At 47.6% G+C, this 15,256-nt stretch overlaps 1 long non-coding RNA gene across 1 annotated transcript; it reads right to left on the bottom strand.

Annotated features, from left to right (window-relative positions):
• Window positions 1-4,196: 4,196 nt before the first annotated feature.
• LOC148121938 (uncharacterized) lies at window positions 4,197-14,728 on the bottom strand. The gene is made up of 4 exons (XR_015738180.1): window positions 14,660-14,728; window positions 12,767-12,850; window positions 8,481-8,564; window positions 4,197-5,256 (listed from the first exon to the last, which is right to left on the bottom strand). It is a non-coding gene; the product is annotated as an uncharacterized LOC148121938 (long non-coding RNA).
• Window positions 14,729-15,256: the final 528 nt, after the last annotated feature.

Below are 15,256 nucleotides of genomic sequence, written 5' to 3'. Positions count from 1 at the left end.
TCCCTAGCCTCTGAGTCTCTGTGCTCCATGGCTATGAGGTAAACAGCTTCCTCTGTCACATATGCCTAAGGCACCTATCCAGCCAACCTTGGTCCGAAACCTCCACAATCATGAGCCCAAATCTTCCCTTTATAATGAACTTCTCGGGTATTTGGTGAAAGCAACAGAAAAGGACCGTGATAATGTGCAGTATTTTAAGATGTTCAACATTATAAGGTCGGTTTTAACAAAAACAAGTGTGCTGTGAGAGAAGGAACTCCAGTCAGCCCAGGCCTGGCAAACACGGCTCTTGCAGGCCGTGCCCTTCTCCCCCATTCCCTCCGCCTTGCTGAAAACCATGAGATTACATTCCTGAAGCTAACCACCAAGATTCATCCCACAAAGGCCACTTTCTCCTCCTGAGGCTGACTACCAAAGTCCAGTAATCAAAGTCAAAAGCCCCCTTTGGCTCACCTATTAGCATGTCCAGTTAAAATTAAACATCTCATCTTAACACAGGGTTTCCTATCTTACTTTATAAGCCGCCATTTGTCTGTGGGCCACATCTGTATCCTCTGTATCCACAGGCAGACTTTTGTCTTTGCTGCCCTCCAACCTTATTTGTCCCTACTGGGACAAATAACCCTGCCCTTGTTCCCTTCCCCTTCTCCCTCTCCCTCTATCTCCTGTTTTTGTCCTTATTTCCTGCCTTCTGTCCCTCTGGGGCAAATAAATTCTCTTTGTGCTGAGAATTTGGTCTTGGGGCATCCTGAGCTGACTCTGAGGTTCCCTACGGTGAGAGAGCAAACAATTAAGGGAAATCGTGAGGCATTTTGATACATACCAACTCAAAAGAGTAGTCAAGTAATTAAGGGGGGAACCACACGCTTGTTTAGCATCCTCATTTTCCTAATCTGGTTGTGGGTGAGGTTCCTTCCATCTCAGTTGATGAGAACAGTCTTGGGATGCCCCCACACCCATGCAACTCTATTACAGAATGCTTTTAGCTGTCTGCATGATTGTAAGCATGTATTGGCCTCCTCTGGGCTAATCACTTGCTATTGAAATGCTCTGTAGAGCTGGATAATGGCCCTGGTTTTACCTCTCAGCACCATAACAAGGTTTTGTTTGTTTTCATCAACTAGGTAGTTCGTTACCAGAAACAGATATGTGCCACATCTGGAAATGAACTAAAAATATTAATGTTCCTTCCTGGTTCAGTAGTGCTAGCTTCCCAACACTGTCAAAGAACACTAGAAAGCAAGTAACTTAGAGAAGAAATGTTTAACTTGGTTCACTGTTTCAACTCATGGTCCCTTGGCTCTGCCTGTGGGCCTGGGTGAGGCAGGATGTCATGGCAGAAGGGTGGGGAAGAGGAAAGCTGCTCTCTTCAGGGTGGCCAGGAAGCAGTGACAATAAGGGAGCAAGTGAGTGACAGGTTGCAGCTATGGAACAAGAAACACCCTCTCCAGGCATGCCTCCATTGACCTAAAAATAAACCCCAACTGAGCTTTATTCCTTCTTCCAATAACCCATCAAGAGATTAACCCTTCGATGAGGTCAGATCATCCATTACACAATTACTTTTCCAAAGCACTAGCTTTGGGACTTTTCCATATTGAGGACCAAATCTTCAACACGTCAACACTGGGGGGATTATTTCAAAATGAAGCCATAGCAGAACCTGAAAGGGCCCAGTCTGCACTGTAGTACCAGCTCCGACCCTGCTCTTATTCCTGCAGTAGAGACATGTTAACCAGCCATGCTCGGTAAGACCACCCATAGACCGCAGTGCCTTTCAGGGACTCTGGTGAGGACTAGCTGCTGTCTTCATTGGCAGAGCTAGGGGATTTGTAGGAAGCATGATGCCCAGTATTGTTGGGGAGGGGATGAGAAGATGACTGTCCTGTTTGACTTTGCTGGGAGGCTCTCTCTGCCTGAGGGAGAAGAAACAAGTGGGGAGCAAGGAAGGCAGGCTTGTGGGGGGCTGGTGCTGTAGAGTGGGGACCCTGTGCCAGCACTGTTTGCTCCTTTTCTCCCTTCCCCCTCCTGACAGTTACGCTCCTCAGTTACAACTCTTGGGTTCTCCTTTTTCAAGGAGGAAATCAAGATTTCAAGAGTCTTATGCCCAGCCCACAGCCAAAGGCGGGCTGTGGCAGAGTGAGGAGTGCCATGAAGTGAATTCTACTCAGGTGTGTTGTAGAAGGCCGCTTGTTCATTTCCCAGCTGCACAGACTCCCGAAAATAATCACACAGAAACTGTATTACTTAAATCACTGCTTGGCCAAACACTTAAGCATATTGCTAGCTAGCTCTTATATCTTTGCTTAACCCATTTCTATCATTTTACCACAAGGCTCGTGGCCTACTGGCAAGGTTTCAGCTGGCAGCTCACCTCTTTTCCCTCTGGCAACTCAATGGCATCTCCTGACTCCGCCTTCTTTCTCCCAGCATTCAGTTTAGTATCTGCCCCCAGCTCTATTCTACTCTATCACAGGCCAAAGCTGTTTTTTTTTAATTCATTAACCAATAAAAGCAACACACATACAGAAGGACTTCCCAAACCACAGGTGTGTAGTGATTTACACGACTTTTCAAAGTACAATGCAGGGTGGGGAGACAACTCAGTCAGTTACTTACCTTTAAGCATGAGGACCTGAGTGTGACTTTTACAACTTATATTTAAAAGAATAGTCGGGTGTGGTGGCAAGTCATTGACCCCCAGCCTAGTCTATTCAGTGAGATCCAGGCCAATGAGATACCTTGTCTCAAAAACAAGATGGATAGCACACAAGGAACAAGTCCTCAGACTTCTATAGTCACGCAAGCACACACATACGTATGTAGACACACACACACACACACACACACACATTAAATAAATAAATAAATATTTTTTAAGATAAGAAAAGTTCCAGATTCAGCTTGGATATGCCATGAGAGCAGCTATGAACTATAGGAACTGTGGTTTTTTTCTCCCAAATCAGCCAGAGCATCCTACAAAAATAAATTATATTCAAAATTCATATAGAAAATTTTCATTGTCATTTACATTTGGAAGGGAAATAAATGCCAGGGATGAAACCCAGGCTTTGCACCTCCTAGGCAAGTCTTCTTCCCTGTAGCCCAGGCTGGCCTTGAACTAATGGTCCTACCTTAGCCTCTTCACAGCTAGGATTAGGTGGGCCACTGGAAGACCCGTTTTCTTTGCCTTTAGCTATGTGGAGCCTCTACTTACCTGTAGGCCCAAAGCCTCTGCTATAAAGCAGGGAGCTACTTTCAGTTTCTGGAAAGCAGAGCCCGCCTCTTGCCACCAGGAGGACTGAAGTATGGTAGACTTGCAAGCCAAACCCACACTCATGCCCAGCCACCCCAGGTCACAGTTCCGATAGCCGCAGGGGCAATAATGAGTACGTTTTAGCCTCTCGAGGGTTTCACTTTGACTGCTGATAAATCTGTGCTTTGTCCCAGAGAAGTTCTTGTAAGATGTGGGGCGTGGGCAGCCCGTTGCAAGCATCACAGACCTGAGGCATGCTGCCATTTCCTGTGTTTCTCGTAGATTCCTCCCAGTCTGGCTAGGGGAATGTTGCCACCCCGGAGGGTGATTATTCGGTGAATATTAGGACCCGTAGTGGAGAGGGTGGGGATCCCCACCGTAGTGCTTTTAAGGGAACTGCCCTGATGGGGTTGTCAACCCCTACAGTGTTCCCCCTAGCTTCCTCAACTACACCCTCCCTTTCAAAACCACACAAATTCTGGGACCAAAAAGATGAAGTCAGAGGGTCCCCCGAGCTGTCTCTTGCTACCCCTATTGACTCAGAGCCTCTTGTTGTAAGCTCCCCTAGCCTTCCACCCAGCGGTGAGCCCCTGAAGACAGCTGGCCTGCAGGACCCATTGTGCTTTCGTGATGGTGTGAAATGGGGCCTGCTCCACCCCGACACGCCCATGTGTCTGACTCAGGAACAGCCCGTTTGGATTCCGAGACCGGGTAGTGACCCTGGATGCTGCCTCCACCTTTCTTGTCCCTTAGAGGATAGTGAAACTTGTGAAGGATCAAATTGGTGACACCTCCGGCTTCTGTTTATTGGACTTCTGTGTAGCATGACTCCCCAGGACCCCCACTGCAGGGAGCCAGGCTGCAGCTCAAGTCTTCTACCATTCCTTCCAGACAGCGTCCCTTCAGAAAACCCCCAGACTTAGCCATTAGAAACAGCGAGTATTTTCAGTATTTTATTAACAAATGAGGTGGCAAAAGAACATGTTATTTGGCAACATCCCCAACCGCCCCACCCTGCTGGGCATCCCCACATGCCCACCGTGGTAGTGGGTATTTGCCATGCTTTGCTGACTGCCGGCTCCTTGAGTCTTGGCTGTGCTCAGTCACCCTCCAACTGCTGAGGGCATGACCATACTTCCTGCTCACAAGCAAAAGAGAGAGTTTTGCTTGAGATCGCAGGACCATCAAGGCAAGTCCTGCTGCTGTGGAGGATAGGAACTGATTCTCCCCGCCTGGGGCAGGTAGAGATGGGGAAAAACTCTGGGCCGGACCTCAGTACTCTTTAAGGCCTAGAGTTCCTCTGAGGCGGATCTAGAGGGCATCCTCTGATTCCCATTTGCGGTCAGGGAGAATCCAGAATGGAAACAGGAGTCTGTGATGAGCCCTTGACAACCAGTTTGCTAGGGGCCCTTGAATGAGCCCTCCCCAAGGTTGACCTACTTCAATAACCACGGCTAGGAGGAAGGAACGGATCTGTACAGTGGAAGGGGGTATTGAGGAGAGGAAGGAGCTTTCAAGATAACTAACTGTGTGGTCACCAGGTACCTTTGCGAAAAGCTGCTGTTGGCTCTGCCCAACTTCCCAGCTCTTTCCTGAAGGTGCCATTGGTCCCGTGAATCCTCCAAGCAGGCATCTGTGGGAGCTGAGGTTGGCCCCCTGCTTCCCATCCTTTCATCTTCAGACCTTGTTGTGAATATGCAGGGGAACATCTTTGTATAGAAAACCTTGCTGGTTCTGAGTGATGATGGTGGCCCCTAAGATACTCTACGTCTGCAGAGTCCCAGCCAGTCCGAGCATCTGAAGGGGAGGGCTCCTGACAGTCCCCTTGCTGCAAGCCCTGCACAGCATCCTGTGTCTCTGCTGAGTGTACAGTGCTGTCTGTAACCAAGGAGCAACCTAGGTCAAAGGTCCAGCACAGGAGAGTCCATCAGAAACAGATGATCCGCTTCTCATTTTCAAAGACTTTGGCCTCCTCGGGCTTAATTAAGTTTCCGTTGAGACTAGTGAAAAGAAGAAAAAGCAAACTTTACACAAAGTGTTATAGGATAACATCCATCCCATCCCAATAAGGAACTCCACACACTGTGTGCGTCATACAACCCTGAATTAAAAAGCACACCCAAGGGCTGGAGAGATGGCTCAGTGGTTAAGAGCATTGCCTGCTCTTCCAAAGGTCCTGAGTTCAATTCCCAGCAACCACATGGGGGCTCACAACCATCTGTAATGAGGTCTGGTGTCCTCTTCTGTTCTGTAGGCAGAATATTGTATACATAATAATAAAATAAATAAATATTTTTTAAAAAAAGCACACCCGATCCAAATTATGCTTTGATATTGATACCAGCCTTTCCCTGCTGCCCTTCCTCTGTTTACTGCACCTCACCGGGCTCACAAGCAGCCTCTATAAGCCCGAGGTTAGTGACACTTTTAGGTCTTCTGGGCCTTCAGAGGATTTCGGCTGTCTTGACTTCTTCCTCCCTGCAGCACTGTGTCCTCTCTCAGGTGGACACCTTAGACTCTCGTCTTTCTCCTGTCTCTGGGTACTTGTTCTTGGCCTGCTCTCTCATGCCTTCTAAGGCTGGGCCCTAGGTTCCTGCCCTCTATCTTACCACAGCCAGGTCAGTTAGGCAAGCTTCCTTTTGACATCTTTCTCTGGATGTCTCCATACAGTCCAGCATTGCCACAGCAGCCCAGAGGCCCCAGCTCAGAAAAGAGTCTCTCCCTTCATCTAGCTGGGTCAGGTCCATCCTGCCTCTGTCCTATTAGTTCTTCTCTCATGAAGTTCTGTTTTGTCTCCTAAGCAGTCCTGGCAAGACACTGTGACCCTCTGTGGTCCTAGTCCCCCCACAGTTCTCTGAGTGCCCAGGCCCTTCTGTGGACCCAGCAGGGTCTTACTGACTGCTCTAGATGTGCCTGGCTGACCACATCCTCTTTCTGCTTCACGCCCTTCATCAGCTTTCCCCAGCTGCCAGTATAAAGGTCAGTACATGATCTGACCCCGAGACCTTTCGGGCCTAGGCTCTGCCTAGCTCCTTAGCCCCCAGGGGCCCCCTCTTCCACACCCCCGGAGTCTATGACACACCAGCCTACTGTGGCGTTCTTTAGACAGGGTCTATTAGTGTATTTTCTGGTTGCTGTGACAAAAGGCAACTGAGGAAGGAAGGGTTTTTTTCAACATGCTATTTGAGGGAGGAATGGCAGAAAAGCCAAGGTGACCTGTCACATTGCATCCAGGAAGAGTGAGAGATGAGCGCTGACCCCCTGCTCTCTCTCTCTCTCGTCTGTCTGTCTGTCTGTCTATCTATCTATCTATCTATCTATCTATCTATCTCTACCTCTCTTCAGTCTGAGGCCCCAGCACATAGAATGGTGTCACCCACATTTAGCATGGATCTTTCCACATCAGTTAACTCAATCAAAACTTCCTCACAGACATGCCCAGAGATTTCCCTTATAGGTGATCTTAGAACCTTTCAAACTGACAGTCAATATTAATCACCGTGCAGGGTCCCATTATGTAGACCAGGCTGGCCATCATGCTTCGGCCTCAGTCTCCCTCTAGATCAGGCTAGCCTCAGACTCCCATAGAGCTGAGTGCTGATAAATGTATGTACCATCATATCTGGCTGCTTGTAGTTCTTGGTGGACACTTTCTCAAACTCTGGGCCTTTGTGTGTGCCCTTCTCTAGCATGTAGCACTTTGAGACCTACCCCAACCTTCCAACTTCCATTCATCCTTGACGGCTTAGTCTAAAGTTTCTTCCTCAGGAGGTCAGCCCTGTGTCCGGCTCCCTCCTGGCCTTGCCTGGTCCTGCAGCCTTCGCGGTTACACTTGGCTATTTCCCCTTCTGTGCTCCTTCCTGATCTCAGAGTGAGCCTATGAGGCAGTTCACATGTGTTCATCATTGGAGTCTTAGCAGCAGCCCAAGGCGGGCACTCAAGTTCATGTTACTCAATGACAGATGGAGGCATTGCGCCAGTGCCTGGCACTATCAGGAGGCAGACCTGCTCCTAAGGCCCTCACAGAAACTCACAGTCCTCACAGGACTGCCTCACAGAAAGTTTGGCCTCAGCACAAACACCACAGCATTTTCTGTTGGGGTTGGGCTCTGATCTCTGCGACAGTCCTTTTCATAAATGCTTTGCTGTGTGAGTAAGAGCCACATTCTCCGTGATGGTCAACATGAAAGGATGTAATTACCTAAGAGGCAACAGTCTAGAACCAGCATTTAAACAGTCTTGTCTACATGTACCCCTCAGGCAAGGTGAGTGAGACAGCTCAGATTCTGCTTGTACCTCATTGTCCTTGGGTTCTGATGTGGGATGCCCTTCTGTATGCTGTGAATATCTTTTATTACCATTGGTTAATAAAGAAGCTGAATTGGCAAATAGCCAGACAGAATAGAGCTAGGCAGGAGATCCAAACAGATACAGGGAGGGAGAAAGATGGCAGAGTCAGGGAGATGGCAGCAACCTCCAGGGAAACAAGATGTGAGGTAACAAGCCACGAGCCTCATGGTAAGATATAGAATAATAGAAATGGGTTAATTTCAGTTGTAAGAGATAGTTGGTAATAAGCTTGAGCTAATAGACCAAACAGTTTGTAATTAACATTAAGCCTCAGAGCGGTTATTCAGGAGCTGGTGTGTGAGAGAGAAACCTCCAGTTAAGGCTTTCACTTCAAAATAACGCAGGCTGCAGCCCTTGGACTAGTGTGTGATGCAGCGACATTTCCAAGGCAAAGCTAATAACACCTTTCAGGAGCCAGACTGGGGAGGACTATATCTCAGGATAGAGTCTTGGGGCTTGAATTTCTCTCCCCACTCACACGGGAGAAATTGGTTAATGGCATCCACCCCCTGAACTTAGGGCTTGGCCTCCTAGTGAGGCTGCTCCGTAAACCTCAGACAACCGAGAGTTGCCTCTGTATCCTCAGCAAGAGCTGGTTCCGCTGCTGTCAGCTTCCCTGGATCACACTGGGAGGAAATACTCCAGGCCTGGCTTCTAGGACACATTTCCAGAGCATTCGCCACTGCTTCCAGATCCGGCAAACAAGAGCTTTAAAGAGCTGGGGCCCCTCCAGTCGTGAAACTGCTGCCCCTCCCCCACATCGTCCTTACAGTCAAGGAGGAAGTAGGAAGGGCCTCCAGGACCCCATGAGGTGATCAGCGACAGTCACTCAGAGACCATGAAATTGGGTGCTGTGACAGGAGCGTGGTCTTACCAAATCTCTGTTATGGTGGTGTTCTTCTGCAGCGCCTCAGCCAGCTGGGCTGTCCCCGTGGCTGTGATGTGATTTTGAATAAGCCTGAAAGGAGAGTACACCTGTGTCAACACAGAAGGCAGAATCCAATCTGGATCCTATGAGGTCAGGGTTCGGGGGTGACAGGATCCCCATAATTCCTTATTGGACTAACAGGGCCTCAGACACATGAGAACAAGGAACAGCACTGAAACTCCTTAATGTGATTGTGATATATTGAGTGATTGTGATATATTGAGACTCATACATAGCGTAATTGTCAACAGATACCCCCGTGTATGTGTGAGTGTGTGTGTGTGTGTGTGTGTGTGTGTGTGTGTGTCCCTGTCCTTCATTGCAGGGATCCCGAGCCCAAAAGGATTGGAGACCAGCAATATGAACAACAAGAGCAAGCTGTCTGCCATCTCCTTCCAGATAGTTAGGCAAAGGTAGAGCAGAATTTAAGGTTTCTGGTATTTAAGTTCGGAATTTAAAGTAGCTACCAACTTGTCATCAATTCTTTGGGAACCCAAAGATTTGTAAGGTGGTGGCAGGTTCTTCCCAACGCCTAGAACAGTGGGCAGGGAAGGGGTTCTCTGCTGCTATTACTCACGGTACCAGTGATGGGGAACTGATACACAGAGTTTCACAGAGGATGTGTGCTGCAGACAGACATGAGCCAAATCAAGCAAAGTACATGCAAGGCTGGGGGGCAGGCACTGCCTGGAGCCCTGGCCTGCAGCTTAGAGCCTGGCCTGAAGGCTGGAGCCCTGGTCTGCAGCCTGGAACCCTGGCCTGAAGGCTCAACCCTGATCTGCAAACTGGAGCCCTGGTCTGCAGCCTGAACCTGGGTCTGTAGCAATGCTTTCACCCAACCAGAAAATAAATTCAGAAAGAGGCAAAGATGTGCATGGACTCTCTTCTTCACCAGGCTGTGGGCATATGAGGCCACTGCTAAGCCCAAGTCTTAGAAATTCTGGCTACTAATCCATGAAGGAGCCCTTCAGGAAGACAAGGGCTCTGCTAGCAGGATGGACGAGGGCCTAGGGACAATGGGAGCTGGCCTCCCCACAGAACGACAGCACAGCAAGGTTGTCAGAGACTTTCTCACCACTCCGGTGTTTGGCTGCAGAGTACAGGAGAGCATCCTGTGTCCCTCCCTGTTTCACCTGTAAGATGGAGTAACTTGGACAGAACTGCCCTGTACGCTTGGTGTGTGTCATTTCAGGAAAAGATAGAGCGCAGTGACCAGAGGGGCAAAGCTCTCATCATTGAGAAGCAGAATAAGCTCTAGGCCAGCCTGAGCTATGGAATAAGCATCTGTCTCAAACAAACAAATAACATAACAAAATATGTGACAAGAGAACAGGAAGAAGAAGCACACCTAGTGTACCAGAGGCAGCTGGCAGAGACGGGCACATTTGGCTCCACAGCCCCACCTTCAGTGAGAGCAGCATGGCTGTGTACCCTCTCTCTGAGCCTCCTGGCCTCTGCAACCTAGAGGGTCCAGCACCCAGAGATGGGGACAGGGAAAATCTGAAAATTAACGAGAGAAGGAAGAACGAAAAAAAAACCTGGCTTTCCCCAAAAGTTGACGAAGTGATTGTAAATTCAAATGTAAGGGACTCAGAATAGCTAAAACTGTCTGGAGAAAGAACAATACTGATTACAGAAGAATAGTGTGGTCAGACATGGTGGTGTAGGCCTGTGACCTCAACACTTAGGAGGCTGACAGAAGAGGATCCTGAGTTTGAGACAAGACTGGTCCACAGAAGGAGATTCTGATGTAAGAACACATAACATGACAAGCTAGAATCTTCCTAGACGTGTAATCAACTGTTGGGCAAGCATGTACTGACGGTCTGAGCTGCTTAGCAGATGCCCCCTCAGAATTGATGTTTACGTGGAAAGGATGAAAACAGACTTCTATCTTATACCACATTCTAAAGTTAACTCAAAATGGGGGCCCAGGGAGACGGCAGGTAAGGTGCTGATGCTCAAGTATGAGGATCCGTGTCTAGATCCCTGGCACTCGTATAAAAAGAGGATCTCTGGGGCTTGTGGGTCCTGGCATAGTCAAATCAGTGAGCACTAGGTTCGATTGAGTATTTTGTCTTAAAAAATAAAATGAAGAAGAATCAAGAAAGACACTGGACTTTTACCTCCGACCTCTACACACACACACACACACACACACACACACACACACACCTCAATATGTCCACAACTGTTCACCTAATTTGAGAGAAAAACTAAAAGGAGTAAGAAAAACTTAAATATAAATCTTTGTGACTTTGGGTTAGGCAATATTCCATCAAGTAAAATTCCTCAAACATAAACAGCTACAGAAGAGGTGGGCAAATTGGGACTTCACCAAAACCAGAAATGGCTGTGCCTCTAAGATCACTATCAGGGACTGGAAAGTCCAGAGGAAGGAGGCAATGCCTGCAAACCTATGTACAAAACGTCTAGCACACAGGGGCATTCTTACAGCTCATCAATAAGCAGACAAATAACTGAGTTTTTAAATGAGCTAAGGATGTGGAGATATTCGTCAATGATTGGTGCCCATGAATAGAGAGGTGTGTGAGATGTTCAACATTGTTGGCTCGTGAGGACAATCAAAAGCACAGTGTGCGTTCATACTCACTATACGGCTATACTCCAAGAGAGGGACAACAGGTCTTGGAAGAACCTACTGATGCTGTCTTGCTAAATAGACACGGTGTCAAATTATCCTCTCAATATTTATGTTTGTACCCATAGAATAATGCTGCACTTGGCCTTGGTGAGCGACAATACTTTCATGGCAGGTGACTCTTAGTGTAGAGTTTTATAACTGGTGGGTGTGCTGAGAACAAGCGACTGCTGAGTACAGCGGGACGTACATATCGCCCCTCCGACACTTAGGGAGCATTGTGGTCAGGGAGAGCGTGAGAGCTGGAAGGTGGAGAGGGGATTGTTTTCTGGATGTGACATGGCTGTGGCACCCACGAACCCGCAGAAGCCGTGGCAATCTGAACAAGACAGGATCATCATTCCATCATGGCTGGGAAAGGGGCTATGAGACCTACTCCTCCCACAGAAGCTATGGGCAGGAGAACGGGGCGGGGAGTCATATTGTTCAGTGATGCAGCCAGTAGTGCCCAACTCTAGTAAGTAACCCTCCACTCATGCTCTTGCCAGTAGGCATAATGAAACACAGAGGGACACACAGAGAGGCAGACAGACAAACACACACACACCTGTGCACACATGCATACGACACGAAAGGAGGAAGACTGGGGAAGAAGAGATTCTCTGGGAAGGAAAAGGAACAAGAGAGGATAATTGGCACTTTGAACAAAGAACATTTTTTTTTAGGTATGAAATTGAAAATAAATCACATTTAAAAATGAAAGCAAACAAATCAATAAATGATCCACTGCAAAGAGAGAGAGAGAGAGAGAGAGAGAGAGAGAGAGAGAGAGAGAGAGAGAGAAGCAACTTTTGGTGGGAATGGGGAGAAAGTGATCCTCACAGTGCCGGCCTCCATTGTGGAAAGCTGTGTGAATTTCCCTCAGAAAGTCAAACATGCTTGCTCCCTATGCTGTCAGCAAGTCGGTGCTCATGTATGTACAGAAGCAAGATGAAAATGCTCCTTTGCAAAAACGTGGAACACTCAGAGAAGCATCAGTCAGAATAGTTAGGAAGAAGAAGAAATAGTCCAGTATCTATCAACTGGTGATAAGCAAATGCATCTCCATCCCTGCACACCTGCCATGCATGGGCTAACCTTGGGAGCTGTGCTAATGAGCACAGATGAAAGGTCAGGCTGAATGGCTCCTTTTCTATGAAATGCCCACAACTGAGACAAAAGTCAGAAATCTGTCACCAGGGCACAGAGATGGCAGAACAGGGCTTCGGGGAGGACAAAAACACAGTCTGGGCCCACACAGTCATAGCAGTACAACTTTGTGAAACGAGAAACCTCTAAACTTTCTTTTTTGGTTTTTTTGAGACAGGGTTTCTCTGTGTAGCTCTGGCTGTCCTGGGACTCACTCTGTAGATCAGGCTGGACTGGAACTCACAGAGATCCACCTGCCTCTGCCCCTCCCAAGTGCTAGGATTAAAGTTGTGCACCAACACCACCCAGGAAAAAAATAACAACAACAACAAAAAGAAAACAAAACAAAACCATCTATCTAGGGTGGGATGCTGTGGTATGTAGATTTCATCACAAAGATGGTGCAGGGAAGCAGAGTCCAGGCCCCAGCCCCATGAGTTACCATAAGTGCTTCAGTGTCTGGTTGACTTTCAGCATCTCAGCGAAGCACTCTGCTGCCTCATCATTAAGTTCATTTTGGGTCAGCCTAGAAGAGAGGAAATGTTGAGTCAGGAGTGCTGATGGACAGATGTTGTTTATGAGTCCACAGAGGCCGTTCAGGGCCTTCCCCCAAGACCTACATCACATGCTGAGGGCCAGGCTCCCAGTCTACACTGAAATCCTGCATCACGGCAGGCAGGTAAACTCATATAATGGCACTAGCTTCCAGTCAATCCTTCCCTGGGCTGTTTTCCTGCCCACCTTCCTGCAGTGTAGCTCCTCACCTAGACAGAGACCTTGGATTTTATGGAAGCGAAGGACCCACAATACAAGGAGTCAGCGCCTGCAGATCAACTTCCAGGTCAGCGTCCAGCCCCTAAAACTCTGATTGCCACTGGCAGCCCACTGCCCAGGTCACCATGGAGACCTGGGAAAACCCTGCATGGTGAACCATGCTCAGCTGTTCTCTGAAGCTACTGTGAAGGACAAAGACCCCGTGACAAATTCGGGAAGCCTCTTGATTGCTCTGCACCCAGCAGCTGATGGGACAAAGCACCGAAGCTCCCAGATGTCAACAGCAGAGGACCTTCCCGTTCCGACGGGTGAGAGAAGCAGACAGCAGCGGAATGGCACTGTTTAAAAGATCATTCTTTGGTCACATCTACCCCAAACTTAAATATATTCCACCTAATTGTGAGTTTGTGGCCAGCCCAGGTAACTTAATGAGGCTCTATTTAGAAACTAAAAAAAAAAAAAAAAAAAAAAAAAAAAAAAAAAATTGAAAGGCTGTGAATACAGCACAATGTCAGAGCTCTTGGCCAACCCACCCAAAGCCCTGAGCTTGAACCTCAATGATGAAAAGGAAAAAGATGTGTAGCAAAGGTTTAGGCCTTGCAACACACACTGGGGTATTGTGCTCATGATGCAAAATATGGACTATTCTAGGTACCTGCCAACAGAAGAAACTGATGAAATAGTAAGCATCCATTCAAAGGTGCATTGTGCCTTAGAATAAATAAGGAGGCAGTGCTAGGGTGCTCAGGAGACCAGCTTGTTGTGGAATGAGTCCGCACGCGTGAAAGGTGCAGAAGGACTCGTGGCTTGTACTAAAAATTTTGCATTCTTGTCCATGCAGAGCAGTGGCTCTCAACCAGGGTGGTTTTGTTATCCATAGACACTTAACAGTGCCTAGAGGGAGACCTTTTGGCCTTCACAATTTGAGGTGCTCCTAGCATCTAGCAGGTAGAGGCCAGGGATGCTTCAGTACACCATCCAATGCACGGGGCAGCCCCAGCAACAGCCAAATGCCAGCAGCGTGGCAGCGAGACATCCTGACTGGAGTGGACATGACCAGTATGCGATGCATAGTGAAGAACTGGACTAGACAAATGCTACCCTATTTATACATTTATTCAATGTATAGTGAATGTACACTTATACATTCATATTTATTTATATATTTATACGTATATTTGTATGTAGTTGAACATACAAACATCTGGAGAACAGTAGTATTTGAAAACCATGAGAAATCCTTTCTTCTCCTACTTTTCAGATTTTCATCTGCGCATTTTTTTTTCTAAAAAGTATATGTTGTTTAAAAATAATAACATTTTGGAAGGAAAATAATTAAAAATGAGTTCATGGCAACAGATTTAGTGTCAGGGCTCTCAAAAAGATGATTTGCGTTATTGTTTGAATCAGACTCTCACGACAAAGGCCAGGCTGGTGTTAAACTCGCAATCCTCCAGCTTCAGCCTTTTGAATCTTGGGGTACAAGTGTTCTCCGTGACACTGGGCAAAAGATGGGATTTTTAATAACTGTGTGTAATGGTATATACTGACGGTAACTTGCCAGGATCTTAGAATCACTGAGAAGACAAACTTCTGCATGTTGTGGGTGGAGTTTCCAGCTCGGGTTAATCTGGTAGGTAAATGTAGGCAGATGTGGATGGCATCATCCCATGGGCACAAGCATCACAGCCAATTGAAAGAAAGCAAACTGAGTATCAGTATTCACCTCTCCAAGTCCCGACAGCATCAAACAGCTGTTTCACGTTTCCGCTGCCCTGCCTTCCCCATCGGGATGGATGGTAGCTACAAACTGTGAGCCAGAGTAAATTCCTTCTCTCCTTGAGTGACTTTTATCAGGTATGTTGTCATAGCAACAAGGTAAGTAACTGATACTAGGTTAGCAAGATCTAATGGGCACCGGGAGGCAAGAGGATGACACACAGGGTATTGCAAATTGCTCACAAATAAAGCTAAGGAGAAACTAAGGATTAAATGACCTACCAGAAAGGTAGGGGTGATGAGGCATAAGAACTTCAGGTCTCTAGGAAACAGGCGGGGCACAGAAGCCAAATCGTAATGTGTGCACATGGTAAGAAGCAGCTCCATGGGTGAATGGCCATGCAAGAGGGGAACGTGGGTATTTTGGACAAGACCCATG

Source organism: Myodes glareolus, chromosome 6 (assembly GCF_982192425.1).
Source record: "Myodes glareolus chromosome 6, mMyoGla1.1, whole genome shotgun sequence".
In the NCBI taxonomy this organism is placed as follows: Eukaryota; Metazoa; Chordata; class Mammalia; order Rodentia; family Cricetidae; genus Myodes; species Myodes glareolus.
The sequence above is the reverse complement of the archived record's forward strand: the minus strand, read 5'-3'. Positions and strand labels throughout refer to the sequence as shown.